The sequence below is a fragment of the Rhinolophus sinicus genome, chromosome 4, assembly GCF_057876585.1.
Source record: "Rhinolophus sinicus isolate RSI-liver-muscle chromosome 4, RSI-T2T, whole genome shotgun sequence".
Classification (NCBI taxonomy): domain Eukaryota; kingdom Metazoa; phylum Chordata; class Mammalia; order Chiroptera; family Rhinolophidae; genus Rhinolophus; species Rhinolophus sinicus.
In genome coordinates, this window is record NC_142504.1 from 98,053,927 (window position 1) to 98,079,941 (window position 26,015).

The window sequence follows — 26,015 nt, forward strand, 5'->3', positions numbered from 1 at the left end:
AGGTCAGGATCATTGAAAAAAAAAAAAAAAAAACTACTTCCAAGACACGGACCAATGCCTGCCCGAGGCTGGACCTGGATCAGAACAACAGAGAACCCCACTCCCAGGCCTCCATACTCAGCAGATAACAAGCAAGTGTCTGCCATTGGGGGAGGGGCGAAAGAATGGGGAGAGACTCTCTCTGTGCTGCAGGCACCCAGGGAAGCTGAGGGCAGAGAAGAAACGTGGAGGAAAATCTTTCTGGCACCCCAGCCCCCTCCCTTAGCCCATGGTAAACCATCTTGACCTAATTGGATTTCTGCAACATTCCAAACAATGACATCAGAATACACATTCTTTACAAGTGTAGGTCGACTATTCACCAAAACAGCCCATAAAACAAACTTCAACTAATTTAAAATAATTGAAATCATAGAAAGTATGACCTCAGACCATCATGGAATTTATACTAGAAATAGATAACAGAAAGACATCTGGACAATCCCCAAATATCGACAATGTACCATGCTTCCCAGTAGTAACCCACGAGTCAAAGAAATCACATGGGAATTAAAAAATATTTTGAATAGAATGAAAATATATGCCAAATTTGTGGAATGCCCCTACAGCAGCACTTACAGGAAAATGACAGCATTCAATGATCATATTAGAAAATGAAGAAAGGTCTCAGTTTGAGTGAAATGAATATCTTAACAATATTGAACATCCCAATACATTTATTTAGGTCTTCTTTAATATAGCTCAGTGATGTTTTGCAATTTTTAGAATAGAGGTCATGCATGTCTTTCACCATAACGCTTTGAGTTTACAAAGGAAGAAATGACATTTGAGCATAAAATAGAACTTTCACTTTTATTAGGGATATATTCCAAATCAAATAAAGAAATAAAGCTTCACTCACTGATTTTATCAACAAATGTTCACATAATCACTTAAGCGAGACACTGCTAGTTACTACATATCTAAGAGGCAGATCGGATAATTAACTCCTTGAAGGCAGAGAGTGTCTCTGGCTGGGTTTGAACAACCCTTACCAGATTTTCCTACCCAGATGGGACTCTCATAAAAGCATTTAAGAAATTCATTATATCACTTAGTCAAATCTTATGTGTCCTTCAAGACTCAGCTCAAATGGCACCTTGTCTGAGAATTATCTCCAATGACAACCTGCCATCCCCACTGAGCTAGAGCCTTACTATGTCTCCCATGGCACCTGGGTTTACCTTTACCTTACCTTGTGTTTAGTTAGGTTGTAGAGACCTTAGTAATAGAAACCTGGAACACGGTGACTTAAGTACATATAGGTTTACTCATTCATATAGAAAACCATCTGGGGCGGCTGGTTAGCTCAGTTGGTTAGAGCACGAGCTCTTAACAACAGGGTTTAGGGTTCGATTCCCACAGGGGCCAGTGCGCTGCGCCCTCCACAACTAAACTGAAGACAACAACTTGAGCTGAGCTGCAGTTGAGCTGCCCGGTGGGCGGCCAGATGACTCAGTTGTTAGAGCTTGAACTCTTTAACAAGATTGTGGGTTCAATTCCCACATGGGATGGTGGGCTGTCACCTGCAACTAGATTGAAAATGATGCCTGGACTTGGAGCTGAGCTGCGCCCTCCACAACTAGATTGAAGGACAACTTGACCTGGATCTGATGGGCCCTGGAAAAACACACTGTTCCCCAATATTCCCCAATAAAAAAAATTAAATTAAATAATAACAGAAAAACACATCTGAAGGTAGGCAGTCTGAGGCTGGCATAGCAGCTCCATAGAGTTACCCACTCTCTTCTCTTTCTGTTCCAACATCCTCACTGCATGATTTTCATCCTCAAGGTCACCACATGATCCAAAACGGCGGTTGGAAATGAAGCCTTCTGGACCACATTGCAGACATCAGGAGGGGCCAAAGTACCAAAGGCGCCTTCCCTGTAAGCACTGTTCCCACATGTCCCACACAGCATTTCCACTTGCATCACATCGGCCGGAAGCTAACCCAGGGGCCACGCATTGGTAAAGAAGCCTGGGAGATAGAATCTTTACCCTGGTAGCAATGTTCCCAGCTACGAGTCAGGATTCTGTTATTACTGAAGGAGAAAAGGGATAGGGACAGGCAACGGGGTAGTTCCTGCCAACTGTGTTTAATACACCATATTATAATTGCCTGGTTGTCTGTCTCTGTTACAAGAACGTGTATCCTAAGTACCTAGTGCAGTACTTTTTGTACTGAGGTTTATCACACATACATGAGTGCACTAATTATAAATGTATCTGAGTACATGAGTGCACTAATTGGAAATGTATATATGTCTGTATCTCAAGGAATTTTCACATACGAATACACTTATGTAACCACCACCCAGGTTAAGATGTACACCATTTTCCCTACTTCAGAAGGTTCTTTCCTGTCCCTTCCCAGTCAACTCTTCCCATGGGTAATCACTCTTCTGACTTTTCTCACCTCAATTAGCTTTGCCTGTTCTTGAACTTCATATAAATGAAATATATGGCACTCGATATTGTAACCAACTAATGATTTCTAGGAACTGTAACAATCCAATCGAGATTTTTCTGGGTTACTCTTTCTTTCAGCTGGGCTGTGGTTATAAAAACATTCCTATTTTCTAGAATATTGAGTTCCCAATTGACATACTCAGATGCTGTCAACAGACATTATATAGTCCAACTCACTTTGGCCTGCAATGCTTTCCGCCATAAAGTTCTCTCATCTGTCTTCCTTTTAAGAGAAATGTGCCTGAAATGCCACCTCCATCAAGGAGCCTCCTGCTGCCGTTCCAGGCGTGCCAGAGCACTCAGTGTGCGCTTGATGGGATGGTGGTGATGCTGGGACAGAAACAAAAGCTGGCGACGGAAACAAACAGACCCGAGGCCGGCCATCTGGAACACCTGCAGCTGGCCCAGTGTGACACTCTGCGCCAGTCCAGACTGCCCAGCTGGAGAATTCTCTGCCTCTGCCACCCCCACCATTGGCAGGAAGCATCACCCTCCTCACTGGCAGTCAGCTCGTTCTCTATTGGTCAGAAACAGAAACGTGGGCCCAGATTTGTTCATCAGGCCCAGCAAGACATGGCAAAAGCTTGGCAGAAACGTAAGCAACAGACAAAAGGCTGTCAGCGCTGGGTCTGATGGGAAGGCAGTGCTGCTCACTCGTGTAGGAAAATGACTCCATCCTTCCTGGAAGCCATTGCAGAAAGTTTGTTGTGCCACATGTCACACTTTGGCTAAAACCAGGAAGTTGACTGGGACGAGGGCGAGGGAGGAGAGGGGCAGGAGAGGCAGGGGAGAGAGGGGACGTGCCTCAATGAGGATGCAATCATTTCACATTAAAGTGGGGAACGTGGACATATGGGAATGATGACATTGTAACCAGGGTGCTGTCTTCCCTTCAGCTTTGGGTATAGCTGCATGTCCCCGACAGATTCCCCAGAGAATGAGATCTCAAGTCCTAGCCTCCAACTCCGTAGGTCCTGGGAAATTACTGAGAGGCAGCTCAACCCATGACCCAGGGTGAAGTGGTAATTGCCAGGCTGGATCTTCAATTCCAGGTATGTCTCCTGGCCTGGTCCTGAGACCTCCTCCCATTAGGTTTTCCTCCTTTACATACTCTCGGACCACAACTCAATTCGCTCTCGAGTCAGGCTGGGATGACCCGGCGTCATCCCCCAAAATGCACACATTGGATTGTCTTCAGGGCCTGCATTACTCAACTGGTAGCTTCTCCTCCGGATTCTGAAGCATAAAAGTATACTTCAGGAGTGGTACGTGAAGGCTCAGAGGGAGTCCAGATCAGCACAACACAAAAATCTAACTGGGGAGACAAGGCATCGCCCTGTCTCAGAGGTCATTCACCCTCCTAAGGTCAATGAGAGTGATTGCTCAGCACGTCTCACCAAAGAAGGAAGAAGTTTCATCTCCATGAGGGCCTCTCAATTCACCACAGTGAGGATGCTGGCAGGTGGGGGGAGTCTTTATCCTTTGCCTGACTCATGCAGCTCACATTTCAAGGGTTAAACTCTGTTCTGGGCTGAGTTGTGTTCCCCCAAATTCCTAAGATGAAGTCCTAACCCCTAGGGCCTCAGAATGTGACCATAGTTGGAGAAAGGGCTTTTAAGGAGGTAATGAAGGGAAAATGAGGTCACTAGGGTGGCCAGTAGGACTGGGGTCCTTATAAGAAGAGATCGGGACACAGACACACACAGAGGGAAGACTCAGGAGGAAGACATTGGAAGATAAGTCGAGGAGAGAAGCTTCAGAAGAAACCAACCCTGCAGACACCTTCATCTTGGACTTCCAGCCTCCAGACCGTGAGAAATAAATTTCTGTTGTTTAAACCACTTTGTCTATAGAACTTTTCAATGGAAGCCCTAGCAAACTAATATAAACCTTATCTCCGCTACAAAACCTTTTTTTTTTAACATCCCAATGAATTTGGTTATTATTATGACAGATCTGTATGTTTTCTGGAACCCTGTTACATAGCAGTGGTCCCTAACCATCATCTCCCTCACATTAGAAAATGACCCCATTCTTCTGGAAATTCACCTCAGAAAGATTTGTCCAATCCACTCCCATACAAATGGCAGCTCCCTATAGCAGGGAGTCTGGGTGTGAGGCATAGATCAAATGCAGAGGGCAAGTGGGCTTCAACAAAGGTCCCGACATCAGTTTGATGCACTAGTTCCAAGTTGAAAATCATTGCTACACAGACTCAAACGAACAGTTATGCCCTTGTTAGGCACTTCTTTATATTCTGTTGTGTTGTTTAGGTGTATACGTTTTGTCTCCCTGCTTTAGCCTGGGTCCCCAGAAAGCAGAGCCTGAGACAAAGGCTTATGTGCAGGAATCTTATTGGATAATGTGATCCCGGGGAGTAAAAGAGAAGGACAGGAGGAAAAGCAAAGCCAGAGGGAGAGTCAACACAAGGCTGCAGTGTGGATTTGCTCATTTTTATGGGTGTTCATTGCCTGGATCCATGAGTCCATGTGGAAAACCATTCAAAACATATTCAGGATCATCCCTCTGGGGAAAGAAAGAAGAAAGCATGTGGTGACTGGATCCTAGCCACCATTGGTCATTTTTGTTCGATGGGGGGGTGCTAACTTGCCCACACCTCCTAACTGTGTATGCATGTGCACCAGGTGGGTCCCCATACATCCCATGTGGCAGTGTCAGAGCAATATGGAGGAGGACAGATGAGCAGGGCTGTCTTTAGGGCATACTGGGCCTTGCAAAGATTTCATTGTTTTGTTAGGGCGCCATCTATATAAACAATTTGATTTGAAAATTGATTATAAATTTCAGAGGCCTACATGAGCTACAGGGATTTGCTGATGAGAATTTAGAATAATGGGGAGAGGATCGGTACTTACGTGTTTGTTTATTGTCTCACCAATACCTGTGGAGGTTTTCATAGTGTCCAGGCACCATGTCTTCCTGTTCAGGACCATGACGTATCTCTTCCTGTTCTTACTGTCAGTGCCCTATTGCTGCCTCGTCATCATCCTGAGGAAAAGGTAGCAACACTGTTCTTACACAATGTCATGACTCTTTGGCACCTGTTTGTGTGGGAACAATATAGATCCTGCTTCTGCAGTTCCCTAATACCTTGTATTTAATGCTGGTTACATCATTCATTACTCACAGTGCTGCCCCATGGGGCTACCTGTGAATTCTGGCTTCCAAGGACTCTTGAAGGTTGCTAAAGTGCTTTATTGCGATGACCACAAATTCAAATCTTACCCAGCGTATGCAGGAAAATGTGAACGATCACTTATTTTCTGGACATGCATGTTAAATGTACTCTTCCCAAGTTGTGTAATGTAAACAGAACAGCATGCCTTCCAACCATGTCTTCCCTTGAACTCTTTGGCCCTAATCTCTGCATCCAGAATGGAATCTCTTTCCATGTTGATTTCCCCCCTGCCTTCCATGCATCACCATCAAAGGGGAGAATAGGTGAGAGGCCGTGGGGAAAGTAAGAAGAGTGGTGGAATAATTTCCAAAGGAAGGTCCATCCCTCATTCAGCGAGTCTTCCGTCCAGCTGCCCTGGGGGGAGAGCATGATGTCACCACATCAATCAGAAGGGCCCATTGTCATTGAAAAGCAAGGATCCTGAAAGTCTTTGGAGGAGATAAAAAAGGGCCATCCCCAGTGGACTGCCTTGTTGGAACCAACCAGACGCACGGTGCGTGTGTGTGTGTGTGTGTACCATTGTAGGAATCAGGCCTCAGGCCCATGCAGGTTGCAATACAGGTTTAGGATTACTTAGAAAATTTCACAGGAGTGGGGAGGAATAGGCAGTCTCTGAGGCCCGAATCAGAGGCGTGGGTCCTGCTTGCCTGGATCTAAGGGTGGCACTGGTTGCTGGGCATAGTCTGAGGTGACACACTTAGGTTGGTCCCATAGGAAGCTGGTCAAAGTCCCTGAGATCAGAAGAGTAAGAGGCAATGAGGCATAGATGAAGTCTGCAGGAGTGCAAAAGGTGGTCTGACATACTCCCCCATGAGAATTAAACAACCTAAGGAGAAGGACCATGTCTATTCTTTTTCTCATATGCCTCACGACATACAGCATAAGACTATGAGGATTTAATAAGTGCTCAATAAACCCTTAAACTTATTCAGTCCTTCAAAAGTCCTTATTGAGGGCCTGCCTCCTATATGCAAAGAAACGCTAGGTTTCATGAAGAATAAAAGGAAACGCACAATACAATCCCGGTCTATGAGAGGTTTGGGCTATTGGGTTGCTCGGTTGAAGGAAGGGGGTAACAAACCTGCAATTACAACAAGAGTCCATTCGTTTCCCTAAGGGTTGTAGCGCGCTCTCAGTCAGCTCAGGCTTCCAGAACAAAATACCATAGACTGGGTGGCTTGAACCACAGAAATTTATTTTCTCATGGTTCTGGAGGCTGGGGGGAAGTTCAAGATCAAGGTGCTAGCAAGGTAAATTTAATTCTGAGGCCTCTTCTCCTGGCTTGTAGGAGGCCACCATCTCACTGTGTGCTCCCATGAGCTCTTTTCTGTGCATTCGCAGAGAGGGAGAGAGAGAACAAGCTCTCTGGTGTCTCTTCTTATAAGGGATCTAATCTCATCATCATAGTGCCACCCTCAGGACCTCATCTAACCCTAATTATCTCCCAAAGGACTCCGTCTCCTAATGCCATCACGTTATAGGTCAGGGCTTCCACATAGGAATTTGGGGGAGGGGAACACACGCATTCAGTCCATAACAAGTGCCCAATACATATTAAGGACTCAATAAATATTTGATGAATAAATGAATGTTCTATTAGGAGATTTAGATTATCCTGCCCAGAATATGGACCCCCATTTGGGGGCTACAATGAAGTCAAGTAAATAAGCATGTATCAAACATGTCTGTGTGCCCAGTCCTGAGCGAGGCAATGGTTAATACAAGCACAGCAACAGATACAATACGTGCCCTCACAGATACATTAATAATCAATATTTTAATTCCACCATTGTACATAAGCTATACCAGGCTAATCCGGGGATGGATAACCTAAGAATCGGCTATAATCACAATCTTAGAAGTCATCAGATTTTCCGGTCTGGCCTCACATTAGAATGCACTGGGGAGCTTTTAAGACACTGATGCCTCAGTTCTGCCCCCAAATATTATGATTTAACTGGTCTGTAATGGATCCTGAACAGTGATATTTTCACAAAGCAACCCTAGATGGTTCCAGTGCACAGCCTGGGTGGAGAACCACTGATCTAGTCCCTCCCTGCCCCTGCTCCATGACCCTGCTCATGCGGAGACAGGACCAGAGAAGGGGGACATGACTTGCCCAAGTTCACGAAGCCCGCTAGTAGCCGAGCCAGCACTAGAGCCTCAGCCCCTTCATTTCTGTTCAAACTTTCTTCTGCTCCACACCTATAAATGCTGGGTGACAACACTCTTTTTTTTTAAATTAGTTTCAGGTGCACAAAATAATGTAATAGTTAGACATTTATCATTTATATTATATCCCTCACACAGTGACAACCCCCTTCCCCCATCCACTATCCCTCTGACATCGCACACAACCATTACATTTCCACTGTCTCTATTCCTAATGCTGTACTCCGCTTCTTGTAAATATATATATATACATATACATATACATATACATATACATACATACATACATATATATATATATATATATATATATATATATATATATATATAAAATTATAGCTGACATTCATTATTGTTCAGCTTCAGCTTCAGGTGTACAGTGCAGTGATCAGGCATCTACATCATCCCTGAGGTGGTCTCCCTAATGAGACACGTGTCCATCGGATACCCTACAAAATCTTTACAACATTATTGATTATATTCCCCAAAATGACTTTTGTATCCCCATGGCCATCTTGTGGTTACCAACTGTTTTCTAATCCCCTCATCTTTCCTCTTATCCCCACCCCCCTCCCATCTAGCAGCCCTCAGTTTTTCTTCTATGTCTCCGAGATTGTTTCTGATTAGTTCATTCACTTATTCTTTTCTTTAGATTCCACATATAAGTGAGATCATATGGTATTTGTCTTTCTCTGTCTAACTTATTTCACTTAACATAATGTTCTCTAGGTCCACCCATGTTGTTGCAAATGGAAAGATTTCTTTCTTCTTTATGGCTGCATAATACTCCATTGTATAAATGTACCACTGTTTCTTAATCCAGTCGTCTACCGATGGGCATTTTCTGGTTGTTTCCATGTCTTGGCTCTTGTGTATAGTGCTGCAATAAACATAGGAGTGCACATATTTTTTCGAATTAGCATCTTGAATTTCTCTGGATAGATACCTAGGAGTGGAATTGCTGGTCATAAAGTAGTTCCATTTTCAGATTTTTGAGATACCTCCATGCTGATTTCCATAGTGGCTGCACCAATTCGCAATCCTACCAGCAGTGCACCAGAGTTCCCTTTTCTCCACATTCTCACCAGCATTTGACAACACTCTTTCTAAGTGTAGATTCTGAGAGAGGAGGGATGGGATAAAGACCAAGGGTGCTGGATGTCTGGAGGAAGAAGGAGAAGCACAGTAGCTGGGAGGGAGAAGCCAAGGTCAAGTTCGACCCACTTTGCAAGAGGGGAAGGCAGTGCTGATGGAGAAGCACATTAGCTCTTTGCATAGCCTCCACCAGAGGAAGAAGAAAGTAGTTTAGTCCTAAGATTTCACTCTGTGGTCATTGTCACAGCCTCCACTGTTACCAGCTTTGTGTCACCGTGAATGTTACCGCAGTCCCCAAACCCAGGTACAGTTCCCAGCTCTGAAAAGGCAGCACCGGGCCTGACCTGCTCCTTTCACCTACCCAGGGAAAATTGCAGCCGACACAAATACAGCCGCTCCCAGGGGACAGTCCTGCTGAAAGGGCCCTGTGTCTTAGAGGCTGCACATAATACCCAATTATCCCCTAGCTTCCCCAGGGAGAGAATGGAGAGGTGAGGTTTTTCAAAAGCCAGCAGCCCTCAAGACTCCATTATGGGGACACTCACACAGCTGCCTTTCTCCAAACGCCACAGAAGGTCACGGGGACACAGGGCAACAGAAGCAGCTCTTTGGGGCTTGGAGAGCAGCCTCTCTCCCTGTCCTGGCCCAACCAGGGAACCTCAACTTCCATTCTTAGCTATAAAAATTAAGATAAAGGGCGTTAGTGTAGAAATTCAGCACACACAGGAAGCGCCTTCCAGGCCATCTCTATGGGGGCTTTGGACAAGACCCACAGAAAAGTCCAAGCAAGGAAGTCCTGTTCTCATCGAAGACCACTCTGTATTTTGTCATTTCCTTTCTGACTGCCCACCTCCCCCCTTTCCACTCGGATCTTCTCTCTGCATCCCTGTCTTCCCACCTTGCTCACCAGACTCCGCCTCAGGCTGTTCTCTCTGCTGTGTCACTGTGTCTGTCCACCACACCGGCAAGTCCTGGGGGCCAGAGACACACCATCCACTCTTCTAGCTATGCTTCCTCACAGCTCTTAACACAGTGCTGCGTTCACAACAAGTCCAACGCAATGAATACTATTTGTAGAATTGATTAACGGAGATTGAGAGAGAAGACATTACCTTGTCTCCAAATTTGAAACTTTGGGCTTGATTTCACCCCTTTTTTTTCACCACCAGAAACATTTAAGTTTCTGCACATGTAGCCCATGCAAAGCATTTATTCTTAAATTCCGTAAATATTGGAGGCCGGCATATCCTGTAGTGTTTCAGAGTATAGAGTCCTAACGCCTTGATTTTGAGTCCTAGTTCTAGCACTTACTACCTGGGTTACTTTGGGCAAGTAACTTAACCTTTCCAAGCCTCAGGTTCCACATCTGTAAAACAGAATTAATGTTAGTGCTTTGGTGTTTGAGGTGTGACGATTAAATGACAAAATGCAGGGCAAGCTCCTAATGTGCTGGCACATGGTAAATGTTAGATGTAAAGTATCATTACTTATTGAGCACCTACATATCTTTGGCCAGCACGGTACAAGGTCCTGGGCAAACAAAGGAGAATACAGCAAATATATGGGCTTAAGACTTGTACTAGTGGGGAACACAAACCCAGAGAGGGTAATTATGAAGCAGTGTTACAATTGCAATATAGAGATATGGACAGGGTATTTTAGGGAGACTAGAGCAAGGAACTCAACCATACTTCCTGGTGGGTGACAACTGAGTGAAAGATAAACAGAAGGGTTAGTAGTCGGGTAAGGATGGCATTCCAGGCAAAGGAAACTACATAAGCCAGAGCACAGGAACCACGGGCAAGAAACAGCCTGTTAGAGGGAGGAACTGACCGACACTGCTGGGGTATTAAGCTGGAGACAGGAGGAGCAAGACAATGTGAGTTTGGCTGGCTACCTTTTCTTTTTCCCCCATTGCTGTTGTTCAACAGAGGTGCCTCAGCGTGAGAGATGCATGGGATGCATACCTCCTTGGTTTCTGCCACTCACTTCCTTTAGGAAGCATGTCCCTGAAAGATAAGGAGGAACCAACAGATGTAATCTGCTTCAGACCTGAGATCATGCACTTAGCATGTTCCACGGGAGGCCCTGCACCAATGAATGGCATGGTCCTTGGCTCACAGGGCCCATCACTTGGGGTCACCATGATCTCTAATCAAGAAACAAGCTAGAGAAAGGACTGAGAGAGGATCAATGCCTCAGAGGAGCCTCCTGCCTCCTCACAGGCCTGTATCCGGAGTTCAGCAGTCACTAGCTCTGGGCACTGCAGACCTCAGCACAGACGCTGAGTGAGGAATTCACAGAGTCAGAGGGCCAGCTGGTAGGAGACCGCCCTTTTATAGTCTCAGGCAGGGGGTGGGGCCACATCTGCATGCCAGCATCCCCCATTGCCATATAAGGAAATGCTCCCACATCAAGGTCATATACTTCCTGGTTCTATTAATGATGGGGCCTGCCATTGCAGGCCGGAGTGAAGATACACAGGGATGGTACAGAAAGGACGTTATGCGCTCCCCGTTGGTGTCAGACAGTCCTGAGCTTGGATCCAGGCTCCACCTCTTAGAAACTTCACAGATTAATATCACCTCTCCAAGCCTTGGTTTCCTCCTTTATAAAATGGAAATAAGCACACCCACCTCATCTTGTGAAAATGAAATTAAATGATGCATGGAATAAGTTTAGCACATATTAAATATTCAAGAACGATTAGTTGCTATTATTGTCAGTATTATTGTCATTACGAGGATAAGTACCACAATCTAGTTCATGAGTTTCAGTCTGTTCTGCGTACCAGCTGTTGGAGCTCGCAAGGCAAATGAAACACAGTACGTGTCCCATGTTTCGTTTATAGTTTAGTGGCAGAAGGAGATAAATAAAAGTGTATGTCACAATTCAGGGTAGAGGTACTATAGTAAAGGTAAGCATAAGAGATGTGAGAACCTAGTGTGCATTTAACCTACTGTGGCTAGAGAGGTTAGAGAAAAGGCAGGCTGCTAATGGCTTCTTAGAGAATACAGCTTGTGAGGTGGGTCCTAAAGGATGGGACGTAGAAGCTCTGTGAAGGACCATGCCATTCGTTGGTGCAGGGCCTCCCGTGGAACATGCTAAGTGCTTGATCTCAGGTCTGAAGGGGTAGCGGGCAGGAGAAAAATGAACAGTGGCCCAGGGAAGAACACTGCAGGCAGTAAGAGTGAGGACATGATTAAGTCACAGGCTATCCTGACAAGCAGAGGAGGACAATGTGGATTGGTGACCAGGGTGCTGTCTGAGTTGAAGGCTACACCAGAATATCCGTTTTTGGTGGCTCATTAGTAGTGGACAAGGTAGAGCTGCTGGTTGTCTACCAAATACCATACTTCCCTTCTTCCCCCTATTAATTCTGCCTTCCGTCCCTTGGAACCCTTAGCAACCACTGACATTTTTACTGCGTGCCATAGTTGTGCCTTTTCCAGAATGTTATATAGTTGGAATCATACATACTTTTCAGATTGGCTTCTTTCACTATGTATTTAAGGTTCTGCCATGTCTTTTCATGACTTAACAGCTTTTTTTGTTTTGTTTTTGTTTTGTTTGTTTGTTTGTTTGTTTTTGCATTCAATAACATTCTATTGTCCGGATGTATCAGTGTATTTAGCTATTGACCTACTGAAAGACATCATCTTGATGACTTCCAAGTGTTGGCAATTATAAATAAAGCTGCTATAAACATCCACGTACAGGTTTTTGTGTGGACGTAATTTTTCAGCTCCTTTGGATAAATACCAAAGAACGTGATTCCTGGATCACACGGTAAAAATATGTTAATTCAGCAAGAAATTGCCAAACTGTCTTCCAAAGTGGCTGTACCAACTTTTATTTTTAATGTGAGAGAAAAATCTCGATTGTTTTTCAAACCACTGTAAATTTGGGTCCCTGCAGCTGAATACAGTTCCTAACTGGGATGGTGCGAATGTGCCTACTGAGTGCTGATTACCTGGGTAGAAATCTACTGACACACAACTCGTCATCTTAACCAAAAAGCCAGAAGTAACTGCTCATCTAGTCACGTGTTCTTTTCCATTGACGTCTTCTTTTCTAAGAGAGAATGCCGAATGCATAATAAATCTATGGCTCTCTCCTATTCTAGTTCTCTATTAACATTACTAAAGACAAGATTTCAGTTTGGCTGGGCTTGTTATTTTTGTGCTGTTAAAGAGTCTTCAAGAGATTCCTTCTTCTGGTAGGTACTTGCAAACCATTTGTGTAATGGTCCATTCTACTGTCTTTTGGCATTTCTCTGGTTCTTCATAAGTTCACCAAGACTAAGGTGCTTTGATAGTTGAGTCTACAGATCCTTTGGTAGTTGGAATCCTCAAATACTGAAGTGAGCAAATATTCCCCACTATCATTATCCAGTAATCAAAATCATTTTAGCAACTTGATTTGGCTCCGTGCTGCGCAGTAGATGTGTTCTGGGGGAGCTATATATACATCACATCATTATAAATTAATTCCTATTTTAAACGAATGGGGAAAGCTCATCACAGAAGAGGATAATTCAGCAAATCCTTCTATAAAGCAGTAATTCCATTATATGAATAATCACCGTCAAATTTAGTTCCTTATGAATATATAATGTTCAAATATTGAGGGTTTTTTTTTATATATGAATATTATAGCTGAACATTTGGTTATATTTGATTGCTTTTTTTTAACATCATTATTACTATTGTCTTCATTGTTGTCTGTTGTCATCATCAGGAAAGGCATTAAATTTTAGAAACATAAGAATGTATTACTGGAGGTTGTCCTGTCCATCCTTAAGCAGGTATTGTTCTGTAGTGAGGAATCTTGTAGCCTCCTTCTGTGGTATATAATGATTACTTGGTTATATAACCTTGGGCATATCACCAATTATATAAACTCTGGGTCTCAGTTTCTTCATCTGTAAAATGGGGATGATAGAGTTAGTGTGAGAATCAAATGAGATCACTAACATAGAGTGCTGTGATGGCTACTTTTAGGTGTCAACTTGACTGAGCTAAGGGATGTCCAGGTAGTGGTAAAACATTATTTCTGGGTGTCTCTCCAGAAAAGAGTAGCATTTGAATCAATAGCCTAGGGAAAAAAAGTGCCTCCCCAATGGGTGAGGGCAGACATTTAATCTGTGGAGGGCTTGACTAGAACAAAAAAGCTGATGATGGGCAAATTCTACCTCTACTTAAGCTGGGGCATTCATTTTGTCCTGCCCTCTGTTACCCGTACCCCTGGTTCTCAAGCCTTTGGACCAGGACAGAATTACACCACTCGATTTCCTGGTTCTCTAGCTTATAGATGACAGATCCTGGGACTTCTCAGCATCCATAACTGTGTGAACCAACTCCTATAATAAATATATCTATCTATGTATCTATCTATGTATCTATCTATGTATCTATCTATGTATCTATGTATCTATCTATCCATCCATCCATCGATCCATTCATCCATCCTCTTGTTTCTGTTTCTCTGGCAAACCCTAAATACAAGTGCTCACCACATGCTACCTCTCAATTAATTCCAGCTATTATAATTGCTATTAGAAGTATTATTCAATGGTGGGTTATACCAGCTTCTTAAAAGAAAGAATCATGACTATCTCACACTCATGAGGATGGACATTACAAAAACAACAACAACAACAAAAACACAGAAAACACAAATGTTGGCAAGGATATAAGAAACTGGAACCCTTGTGCACTGTTAGTTGTAAAGTAAAATGCAGCCACTATGAAAAATAGTATGGTGGTTCCACAAAAAAACTAAACATGGACTATTATATGATCCAGCCATTCCACTTCTGGGTGTACAACTGAAAGGATTTGGTTATAAAGAGATATTTGCAAACCCATGTTCATAGCAGCAGTATTCCCAATAGCCCAAAGCAACTCAAGTGTCTATCAATGGATGAATGAATGATAAGCAAAATGTAGTATATACATACAATGGAATACTATTCAGCCTTCAAAAAGAAGGGAATTCTGACAACATGCTAGAACACAGATGGCCCTGAGGACACTATTCTCGCTGGGAGGTCACAGGGATGTCCAAGAGAGGACTCGATCTGGAGCAGCAGGAACCGGGTTCTTATCTTCACACAAGAAAGAATTCAAGAGTGAGATAATGCAGGAAACCAAAAGTGATTTACTGAAAATGAAAGTACACACTTGAGAGGGAAGTGTGGGTGAACTCAGAGAATGAGTCATATGAGAAAGTCACAATCAGGGGTTTTTATTCCTCCTGGGGTGGGAATTGGTGACAACCCATTGACATGGTTCATTCGTCTCCTACCCCTGAGTGGGACCCTCCATTTGCAGCTTTTTCTTCGTTATTTGGTTCCTCTAGAACTGTCCTGGTGTCAGGTGCATAATGGGAGTCCGAGGAGCTGCAATGTAAATGAGATTATAATGACATTATAATTAGCTAAACAAAAGGACCTGGTCATAGGTAACCAGCCTTGCTCGATGAACCTGGTGCTTGTTTTTCTCCAGCTGCAGGTACTGCACATAGTCATTTGTTACTTGGGTAACCAGGGACGCATCTCACACCCTGGAGGGGGTTGGCAATTTCCTAGGCTCCCTATCCTGCCTCACTTTGCGAAGCAAAACAAGCCAGTCACATACAGGACAAATACTGTGTGATTCCACGTATATGAACCCCCTGGAGTAGTTAAATCCATGAGCTAAAAAGTGGAATGGTGGTTGTGAGGAGCTGGGGGGAGGAGGAAATGGAGCGTAGTGGGTACAGAGCTTCAGTTTTGCAAAATGAAGAGTTCCGTGAATGAATAGTGGTGATGGTAGCACAACAATTCTGCGTGTACTTACTAGTACCACTGAATTGTGTACTTAAAATTGTTTAGATGGCAAAATTTGTTATGTGTACTTTGCCACAATATTTTTTTAATAATAGTAAAAAAAAAAAAAAGCCCTATAATTTCATGACCGAAGTTTTCTTATACCGAGGAAATGGGAACATACCAGGTGGAAGGAGATTATAGGGAATAGAGAAGTGACAGTGAGGAAAACCTGGGATGTGCTTTGGTGGAAACGAATGTCTGCCATAGCTGACAGGTGGACCGCTCAGAATGTACTTGCATTTCTCAGTATCCCTGGAGCTAATTCCACAGCCGACTGGCTTCACGAAGCACAGCATAGGTTAAGACCTGTGTTTGGATAAGTACAGCTTCCAGAGCTAGCTCCTGCCTAAGAAGCTGGTATTTGAAAATTACAACTCAATTGAGAGCAGAAGAGTTCACTGGTGTTGGCTTAGTCATTATATTACAAGGTGATTATTAGTCTGCTCAGGCAAAAAAGATTGTATCTGAGGATTTTAAGTAGCCTAGGACTAAAACTCCTCCCAACACACACACACACACACGCACACATACACACACACACACAACAAAACAAAAAACAAAACAAAAAACCACCTGTAAATTAATGCCATTTTCTACCAATTACAGAAGCCCTCCAGTGCCTATAAGGTTGTCATGGCAACATGCCCACTGAAAGAGTATGTTTGATAAGGCCTGAAATAAAGTATGTATAACAGAAAGGTAGTATTTCATATCTTATCTCTATGTCAGACCAAATTTGTTTTCTAGGGGGACAAGCAAACTGTCGCCAGCCTGCTCCCCTCTCTTCTGTGACCCATCCAAGGTTCCAGACTGGCTGACCACTTCTGCTGCTGCCCTGCAGGGAGAAGGGCTGCCCCAGCATCTCTCCACACTGCTCCCGTCCCCTGGGATGGTCTCCCATTCAACGCCTGCCAAAAGGCATCTTTTTGTTGTTGTTTACCTGAAAACCTCCTCTGCTACCTTCTCCCAGCAGGCTTCCCTGACTAATTGGCAACTCAGTGGTCTCTAGACCAGAGTCTGTGTTATGCAGGGTCTTAGCTCCCGCTCCCTGAACAAGGACGCAGGACATGATCAGGCCAAAGAGGAACACCCACGGAGCCATAGGTAGGGGAGTCACACCACTATAGTCTCGCTGGCAGCTGGGCTGGAGACACAGAAAGCAGGATCCACACAACACGCAATCGGCCGTCCGCTGCTCTGCCAGCCAACCAACCAACCAACCCCTTGCTAACTGCAATCCGCGCTTGCCAGCCACCATCCGTTGCTAGAGTAGCCACGGCAGTTATATTAGTGGCCAATGGCTCACTGATTACAGCTGATGGCCATTTACTTCCCGAGCCAGCACCTTTCTATGTGAGGCCGAGAGCATGGAAATTGCACTCCTGGCTCTGTCCCCACAGTCTACTTAATAACTCTGCCCAGCCCAGATCTTATAGAAATTCATCAAAAAATACAGTAGAGCCCCTGTTTTGGTTGAAGATAGCACAAAATAAATTCAAGAGCTTATTATACACTTTATCAAACTTAGTCACTGCTCTGAACCACACTATTACCGGTGACGCATTCCAGAAAAGTTGCTCGCAAAGCAAACTTTTGTCCATCAGATCTGCTGTTGAATACCCCAGCGGAGCTGCTATTTAAAGAAACTATGGTTACTCTTTTTGTACGAGGGATAATCATCTCATAAAGTCTTTTGTGTCAACTCCTATTTTCAGAGACTAGGTATATTTTAGCATTTAAAAAGCTGTCTCAAGTTCTCCGTGGGAAGAGTAGAGTATAAACAAGTTTGATCATCAATATTGTCACCACAGACGAAGCGGTGGGGGTGTGCATGTGAGTGAGAGAGGGACAGAATGTCAGCTCCTAGGGTACAGGAGGGACTGCTCCTTACTGCCCAGGTTCCGCTGAACCCCCAGAGGCCATGCATGAGGATTACTGTGAGCTTGGGTCAGGCTGGAGTGGACACACCTTCTGGGTACACTCCACTGGGTCTGAATTACCGCTCAGAAACAAAATCTGACTGTACCCACGTCCGCCCGAAAGTATGAACGGGTCAGATTTTTCTTCAACGTCCAATACAGCCTATCCCCAGTGCAACAACAACAATAATAACCCAAAAATAAAAGCTAACCTTTTATGAGCCTTTACAATGTGCTAAGTGCTTCACACACACATGATCTCATTTAATCTGCGTAACAACCTACCAAGGTGGGCATCATTATTTCCCCATTTGATAGAGGACTTGAAGCACAGAGCACTTAAGTTGCCCATGGCAGTCTCCTGGTTATAAAAGGTGACGGCAAGATTCAAATCCTGGTCTGTGACCCTCCGGGAGTCCAGGCTCAAGCCAGCTCCACATTACTAACTCCCTGGACTTCCTGCCTTCTCCTTCCCTCTGCTCACCTGCCCTCCCACTTGCTAATGCCCATGTATGAACACCTGGGGAAAGGCCCCTCCCGGTCCCCTTCCCAAATACATCACACTCAGGCTGCAAAGCCTGGCTCAGGCTCCACTTTTCCAGTAATTCTTTCCCGGCCACTCCTGCTGTCCATCGAGACTCCCCTTTCCCTGAGCAATCACTCTGTGTTATATATACATCCAGCATGTTTGGGATGTTAATTTTACATTGCCGTTCTGTTTAAAATGTGTCTGTCTTCTCTTCTGACCTAAACTGTGAGGTCCCGGAGCCTAGATTAATGTACATTTCTGTGTGCTTTTCATTCATGCTACCTAACTTAGAGCAAACACATGATGCGTACTTAATAAATACAAGGGTAAAAAAAAAAAAAGAGGTCATTTAACTGATTTTTCAAATAGTGTCTATAAAGACTTTTTAATAACACAGAAAATGTGTGTTCTTAACTTTATTAAGTGACTAACGCTGGATGTACAATGCATAACCAATGCTGCAATGCTGTCTCAACTATTACAATTATAATAATAAATCACTAGTTTAAAATACAAAAACTAAAAACTACTAGGGTAATAAACACGTCAAAAAAGGAACGAAACCTCACTCAGAGTTAGCTGACTGCATCATTATTTCCTGCAATCATTTTATTATTAACACATGGGAGAATGGGACAACCATTCGAAATCCAGAGCCCCAGGTGGGTGTGTCCCAAATGAGCTCCTGGGGTGTTAGAAGACAATATTGTGGTATTTATTGATATTCACTTTTATGTTAAATATAGGCAAAAAAATAAACTTCCCCAAGAGCAAAAGGACTTTTGCCTCATTAATTCATAAAAATTTTAAAAATATTTAAAAATACTTATTTCATCTTTAGACCACTATCATTCAAAATGTCTATTTTGGTAAATGTAATTAATAGATAGATGATAGATAAATGGCAAACATATATTATAAATGTAGATCAAAACATTTTTTTGACTGATGAGTTATATGAATAAAAATCACTCTCCTATGGCCTAGAATCATTTGGGGGCATCTGACATATGCAAACAAATGCACAGGCATCTCTGAAGTCTCAATTTTAAAGAAAATAAACCACCCAATTATAAATGCATCAGTGAGGAAGACAGGTGTTTCCTGCAGGTAGAAGACAGGTGTAGGCTGGGGACTTAGAGAACGTGGATCCTGATATCTGAGAACGAGTCGGCCTGGTTCAGCTCAGTGGCTCTGAGGTCCACAGCCCAGTGTGGACCACCACCTACTGGCTGGCTGTGTGTCCCTGGGCAAGTTATGTCACCCCCTCCTAGCTTCAGTTGCTTCGACTGTAAAAGTTGCTGGGTCCACTAAATGAGACAAAGCACAGAAAGTGTTTCACTTGTTGCCTGGCAAACAGTAATTGCTCAATTCATAGATTAGCTATTGTTCTTTGAAAGGGGATTTAGAAGCTGTGGAAGGTTCATGACCAAATTATTTTTGCAGCCATTTTAGAATACGATTGAGGAGAGGAGTTATAGCTAGTTGAAGAGGAAGACATCTAGGATAGGAACGGAAAGGCATCTTCAGGAGGGGCACGGATTGGAATGGTTGCAAGTCGTTACTCTGCACTTCCTCTTTCAGGCTGTCCTATGTGTGAGTCTTTGGGTTACAAAGACCAGAAACCCACTCAAGCTAGCTCAAGTCAAAGGAATTACTATAAAGATACAGAGATATCAAGAATCTAAGAGCACCTTGTGACTGAGAATTGGAAAGTTGGGAACTGACACTGCTCTAGACTCCTCTCTCTCTCCTTCTCCCTCCTTTCCCCCTTCTCCTCCCTCTTCTGTTTATTCATCTGGCACCTGGCCCACCCAGGCCACGAGCCCCTCTCCTCTACCCCACTTGCTGAGGATCAGTCACCAATGAGCAGAAGTCTCTCAGACTTTTCCTGCAAATTCTTGCAGGAGGGAATCTGATTGGCTCAGTTCATGTGATAGAGCCAGGGACACTTAAGTCCTAGCCTATAGCCAATGACCTGGAATCCCTTGGATCAGGTGTCTAGCCCTGTCCCTGTTTCAGGGTGAGGGTGGCACAGTTTCTCTAGAGTGTACCTTGACAATGAAACTTGTCTCTTGCAGAGATGTGGGGGTGTATCTTTGCCCAGGTCCTCATCATGCCCAAGGCCATCTATGGATGAGGCACTCATGCCACTGAGTGGTGAGGTCTGACCTTGAACTCTCAGGAACTTGACTTCACTTACTGTCCTTGAATCTTGCAAGATAAAATCTGTTTTTCTCCTGTTCCTTCACGGACTTCAGGGCTTTGTTTAATGAATATTACAAACCCTTCCTGCTCTGCTAGAATTAAACAGCTTAAAATTCATGCTTTGGCTGCTTGATTTTATAGCTTCTTTTTACCAGTTGGATAGTAAACTTCTTGAAGGGAAAATTTCAAGTTGGGAAATAATTTTAGAGATTTCAGAGTGTAACCCTCCCATTTTACAAGTATGAAAACTGAGACCCAAAGGGAGGAAATATCACACACAGGGTAGGGTCATGTGTGACCTGGAACCCAATTTCACACAGTTCCCCATGGTGCATTGCAATGCTTTATGCATAGCATGCTCCCAATAAAGTATCTGTTGGTTTATTCTTACTTAGCTTTTGCTTTCCTTCAGCTCATCATTCTCTATCGATGTCCCTTCCTCCACCACCAGCTTCAACCCTAGAGGATCGCTTTCCACCTGCCTTTCAGGCGTTGGTCTTTGGGGTTGTGTAGTGGAAGCTGAGATGAGGCCTGGGTGAAATTTAACCTGGTTCTATCAAGGCATTATCTCTCTAGGCCAACACCACAGTAACAGAGCATAGACACTAGACAGGTAACTTCCTTCCTTCTGTGGGGTCAGTGGTCACCAAACTGATGCCTGATAAGCCCACTCTCTAGTGCACCTGAAGACACTACTTTTGCAATGCCTCCCAGGCCGATGCTACAAAAGAGGGATTTAGACCACTGCTGACCTTCTCCTTGTGGAAAGGTATCATATAAATGGATCCAGTTCTGCTTTCCTCCTAGAAGCCTTCTCTGACCATTCCAGCTTTCTAGGAATCCTTTGTTCATGTAAAAATCACCCTTACCATGTAGCACTTGGTCAGTTTTCCTATTATCTCCTGGGTGCCATCCTGGTCTCCTCAGCTCCTGAAGGCAGGTAACTTCTCTCCCAGTACTCTGGTGGGTTTCCAACACAATAATTGTGTTGAGTGGCGGAGGAAAGGCTGGTAGGAGGAAGGAGAAGGAACAGGAAGAAAGGAGAAATGTATCTTTTGCTAGTATTTTAGCAAAGTATGGATTAGGAAAAGCAACTGCTTAAAACAGAGAAACATTCTGGCATTTAATTTCTCCGTTATGTAGTGATAAATCAGACAAAGCAACTCTTGGCAACTCAAATCTTGACACTGAAATTAAAACAATTCATGAACTGACACTGAAATTAAAACAATTTCAGTGTCAGTTCATGAATTCAGCACCCTGCCACTCTTCCGACCCCAGCCTGCATGCGGGTGGGGCACACGATCAATTACAGAGGAAGAAAGGACACTGCATGAGGAACAGAGGAAGCCCCAGGCCTCCCACACAGGGAAACTTGCATCTGAGGGAGCCACAGAGAATTCCCCACAAAGATCCCCATTCCAGCCAGGAATCCCCATCATGAGAGGCCATTTCAGAAAGCTCTTGATAAGAATACCAAGACATAGAAGTTGGAGGAGAGAACGAAAATACTATCCGGTCTTACGTTAGTGAAGGTATTAGACTGGAGGGAAAACAGAGAGCCAGCCTCTGAGGATCTGGAGAGCAGGAGGTAAATTTTAATAGGGCAGCAGGGTGTGGAGGGGAAGAGCATAACCCCTGTCAGCTGGTGAGGGTTCAGAGCTGGGACAGCAGGAGGTGAGGACTAGAGCTGGGCAAAGCTTCCCTGACAACAAACCTAACCTCACACATGAAGATGAGTCACCCCCAGGTATCCTCCCTGCAGCACCAGTTCTGCAGGCCTGACTCTGCAGAAAGGAAAGTTCAGGGATCATTCATTCTCCTGTCCCAGAAAGACCCCGGGACAAGGAAAGGAATTGACCATCACTGAGCATTTGCCATGTGACAGAGCCAGTGTATTTGCATTATTGCCATTGGTTCTCACAAAGCCAAGAAAAGGTGTTGACTAAGCTGCCCAAGGTCATCCTTGTGGAGGTTAGGTAAGCTGCCCAAAGTCACAGGTCCGGGAATCTGGGATGCTGACCCTCAGTCTGTGCTGTCCCCACTGACGCACTCACCCCAGGCATACCCCAAAGAGAGGCAAGTCCTCCCCACAGATGTTTTGCATTCTGCTCCTCTCTCAGCCTCTCCTAACCTCTGGGGATGAATCCTGCTCTCACCTCTGGGGGTGTTATTGAAAGCAAAAGCAAAACCAAGACCCAGACAATTCCATTCTTGTTTCCTGGCAGGTGGCATGCCTCTCACATAATGTGCAAACAGCATTGACAGCAAAAGGTTAGGTAAGTGGGAATCTGCTGAGGGGATAGATTCGGGTACTATTGTTTCATATTTTGTAAACCCAGAAAACCATTCAGATGTTAAAGCATTAAAGTAACACATTGCAGAGCCAATGAGGCATAGGTTCCAAGAGGGCAAACCAGTGGGAAGAGTCATGTATGCTTAAATATGTTCCTTTGGGGTTAGGGGGACCGGGCCTGGCACCCAGACAGCTGGCTTCCAGTACCCACTCTGCCTCGTACCAATGCATGGCTGTGGGCCTGCTGCCTCCCTCTAGAAGGGAAGGGATGACATGCCCACATGCCCTTTGGTACAAGAATCAAATGAGCTGCTCTATAGGACAGGACTGGATACTTTCCTTCCATGGTTTGGCTCATGCTGAGCCTCAAGACTGGAACACAAACTCTCCACACAAAATGAAATCCCACCCATCCTTCAAGGCCCACTTCATGCCCCACCTCCAGTAAGAAGCTGTCCCAGACTCCTTCTGCCCTCTAGACTCACCCTTCACCACGTCCCCTCATCAATTTGCTCCTTCTTTCTTGACAAATTGCTGGGACCTTCAAAATTCATTGTCTTCTCTCTCATCTGGAGCCTTTGTACCCTGTAGCCTTAGTCAGATGCCTACTGCTTCCTTTGCTTTTGTTAAAAACCTCCTCCAGGAAGCCTTCCCTGACCCTCTCCCACCCCCATTCACCCGCCATCCTGGTTGGCTGCTACATCTGAGGGTTCCCTAGCACTTTATGCTTATCCCTGTGTTAAGTGTTGACTTATCCCCCATACTTGCATTGACTGTAGTCCTTACACTAGACTTTAAGCTTGAGGGCAGGGACTGAGGGTCTTACTTGTCTTGGCATTCCCAGACACGTTCCGTCTGTAGAAACTAATCACCAAATGTTCTCTGAATTAATAAATGGATTTCTACGGCAGTTATACTGTGTCACAAAGTTCCTCTGATGAGTTTATAACCCCCTTGCTTGGAGGGGTGTACAGCATTGCACATTTCTCCTGTGCCAAGCTCTGGGCTGGGCACCTAGTAGGTACTCTGAAAACATTAGTGCTCTGACTAAGTGATTTACTAAATTTTCCATTGCATTATTCTTCCAGCCACCACGTCCCCTGTCCCAGCCCACAGCATGGCCAATGGAAAATTAATTGGTTGCAAAGTGCATATCTAATTACAACATCCCGCCCCTGCAACAGAGATGTTCAAATGTTAATTATAACATATGCATCTCAATAACAGACGGTAGCATTTAATGCAGCATTAATAATGCCACTTGGGCCGGCCAGTGCATGCACAAAGCTCCCTGTTATCTGCCATTAGGACAGACTTTACACTTAAAGCACGGAAGTCCTCATCCTTAAAGCATTCCTGCCCCTAAAACCGAACTGTTCCCTGCTAGCCTGGACCGCGCCTAAACCCTCAGTTTTGCCAACGCAGAGGTCCCCACCCAGGGCCGCAAAAGCGTCATGGGGGAGGAAGCGTTGGGCGCAGGTTTCGGTGCAGCTAGACAGGGATGTCTCTGGTACTCAGGCGGCATCCCCAGAGTCCTCGCAGCGCCGCGCTCTCCAAGGCCCGCCATCCCCGGAAAGAAAGGCGAACTACATTACCCAGCAGGCTTCCCGCGGTCCTCTTTCCTTTCAAGTCTTTGCACGTGGCCGGAGGGGAGGGCGGGGCCTGGACGTCACTCTCCTACATTCTCTTTCCCTGTGCCAGAGCAGGGATATATTTTTTTTCCTTCCTCTACTCCCTCCCCCTCCACCCGCCCCTCCCTCCCTCATTCCCTTCCCTCCCTCCCTCCCTCCTCTCTCGGCTAGGTTTGTGCGCTGGGGCGCCCGAGCCCCTCCGCAGCCGGGACGCGCGGAACTCGCGCCAGGAGTCGGATCTCCCGAGCCTCCTCCCTCCCTTCCCTTTCCCTCCTGCCCCCTTCCCCCACCCCGGACTCGGGCTCGGAGCAGCGGCCAAAGGAACCCCGAGGTGAGCATCCCCCCCGTCCGCCCCCCTCTTTTAGTCACCTCAGCTTGCCGATAGATTCGGGGACCCAGGAGGTGGGCTGCGTGACGAGCGCTTGCTTATAGATAAATCTGGGAAAACCGCCCCAAACAATTAGCCCCTTCCTCTTCCCCTTCCCTGCGCCGGGGGTAGCCAGGCACCCGCACTCATCCACGGTGCCCCTCTCTGTCGAGGACCGCACTCCACCATCTCGCTCCTGCCGAGGTTTGCCCCTTCCCTGTCGGGTGCCCCGCCCCGTGGGGAACCGTAGCCCTGGAGCTCTGGTGGGGAGGAGGGTTCTGGGGGCTCACGGCTGGAGCCGGGCTGGCGTTTTTGCCGCGCTGTGTAGCGGCTGTCATGTGCCGGGTTCTGACCGGGGGGAGGAAGAGAGCGAGCGTGATTCCTCTCCCTTTTGTTTTGAAGCCAGCATTTGCTGCATCTAGCAGTTGGTTTAGTAGCAGCCAAACTTGCAGCTGTCTGACCGCGCTCCGCCGAGGTAGGGAGCGCAGCTCCCGGTGGCCGCTCCCGGCAGGAGGCCGCTGCCCTTGTGGCTACAGGAGGGACCCCGAGAGAGTGTCTCCACGCCGCCCCTCCCTCCTCTGGTGATTGATTGTGTCTGTGGCAGCAGCCGTGTTTAAGTGTGTGCGCGTCGGTCCCCGCGGGTTCGAGGATGTCTGTCGTCTAGACAGGCTGCACACCCTCCCTCTGTCCCCGGTGAGCCCGCGGGCCGCGGGGGGCGCGGGGGATGGGAGCAAAGGAGGGAACCTAATCGATGGATCCATTGCGGTCGCAGCTTTGGACATTCCCTGCGGTGGTGATTCTGTTAGCTTTAAAATATATATATTATTATTCCTGTCGCCGCGGTGGAATTGGGCCTGGGGAATAGATCCGCCCGGCGGAGCGGGGGTTAAGTTGACCGGCTCTGAAAAGCTGGGCTCGCGGTGGCGAGTGACCCGAACGGGGGCGGGGTGGGCTCCGGCTCGGGTTCTTCTGGACGAAGAGCAGGTGACTGTCCCGGACGGCGGTTGTGGGGGAGGGCGGGCAGGGGGCGGTGGCTCGGTCTGCGGCGGAGGTCTGGGGCGCCGGAGGGCCTGGTGCCGAGCCTGAGTGTTTCTGGAGGAGGTGTCCCAGGGACCGCGCGTCTGAGTTGGGTATGTCTCTCCTTTGACGTTGAAAGGCCAGCGGGGGCCCGAGCCCCTCATCGGGGCGGCGTTGGCTGTTTGGTTTCCTGGAGT

General features: G+C 45.7%; 1 protein-coding gene and 1 long non-coding RNA gene across 10 annotated transcripts in view; one reads left to right on the forward strand and one right to left on the reverse strand.

The window, feature by feature from the left end:
• Positions 1-25,290, reverse strand: part of LOC109441190 (uncharacterized) — a 35,645-nt gene extending 10,355 nt beyond the window's left edge. The window contains exons 1-4 of one of the 4 annotated variants that reach the window (XR_016021169.1): positions 24,804-25,290; positions 24,399-24,495; positions 5,388-5,520; positions 834-5,037 (exon numbers count right to left, since the gene is read on the reverse strand). This is a non-coding gene — a long non-coding RNA (uncharacterized LOC109441190). Of the gene's footprint in view, positions 1-833; positions 5,038-5,387; positions 5,521-8,477; positions 15,381-21,376; positions 21,515-24,398; positions 24,496-24,803 lie in introns of those variants that run through there. The other 3 variants (XR_016021170.1, XR_016021168.1, XR_002136618.3) reach the window with 3 other exon arrangements.
• The window catches only part of CTIF (cap binding complex dependent translation initiation factor), a 260,246-nt gene continuing 258,790 nt past the window's right edge, over positions 24,560-26,015 (forward strand). For 3 of the 6 annotated variants that reach the window (XM_019721357.3, XM_019721364.3, XM_019721372.3), the window contains exon 1: positions 24,561-24,765. The gene's annotated coding sequence lies outside the window, so the exon portion shown is untranslated. Of the gene's footprint in view, positions 24,766-25,355; positions 25,495-25,837; positions 25,932-26,015 lie in introns of those variants that run through there. The other 3 variants (XM_019721333.3, XM_019721340.3, XM_074340001.2) reach the window with 3 other exon arrangements.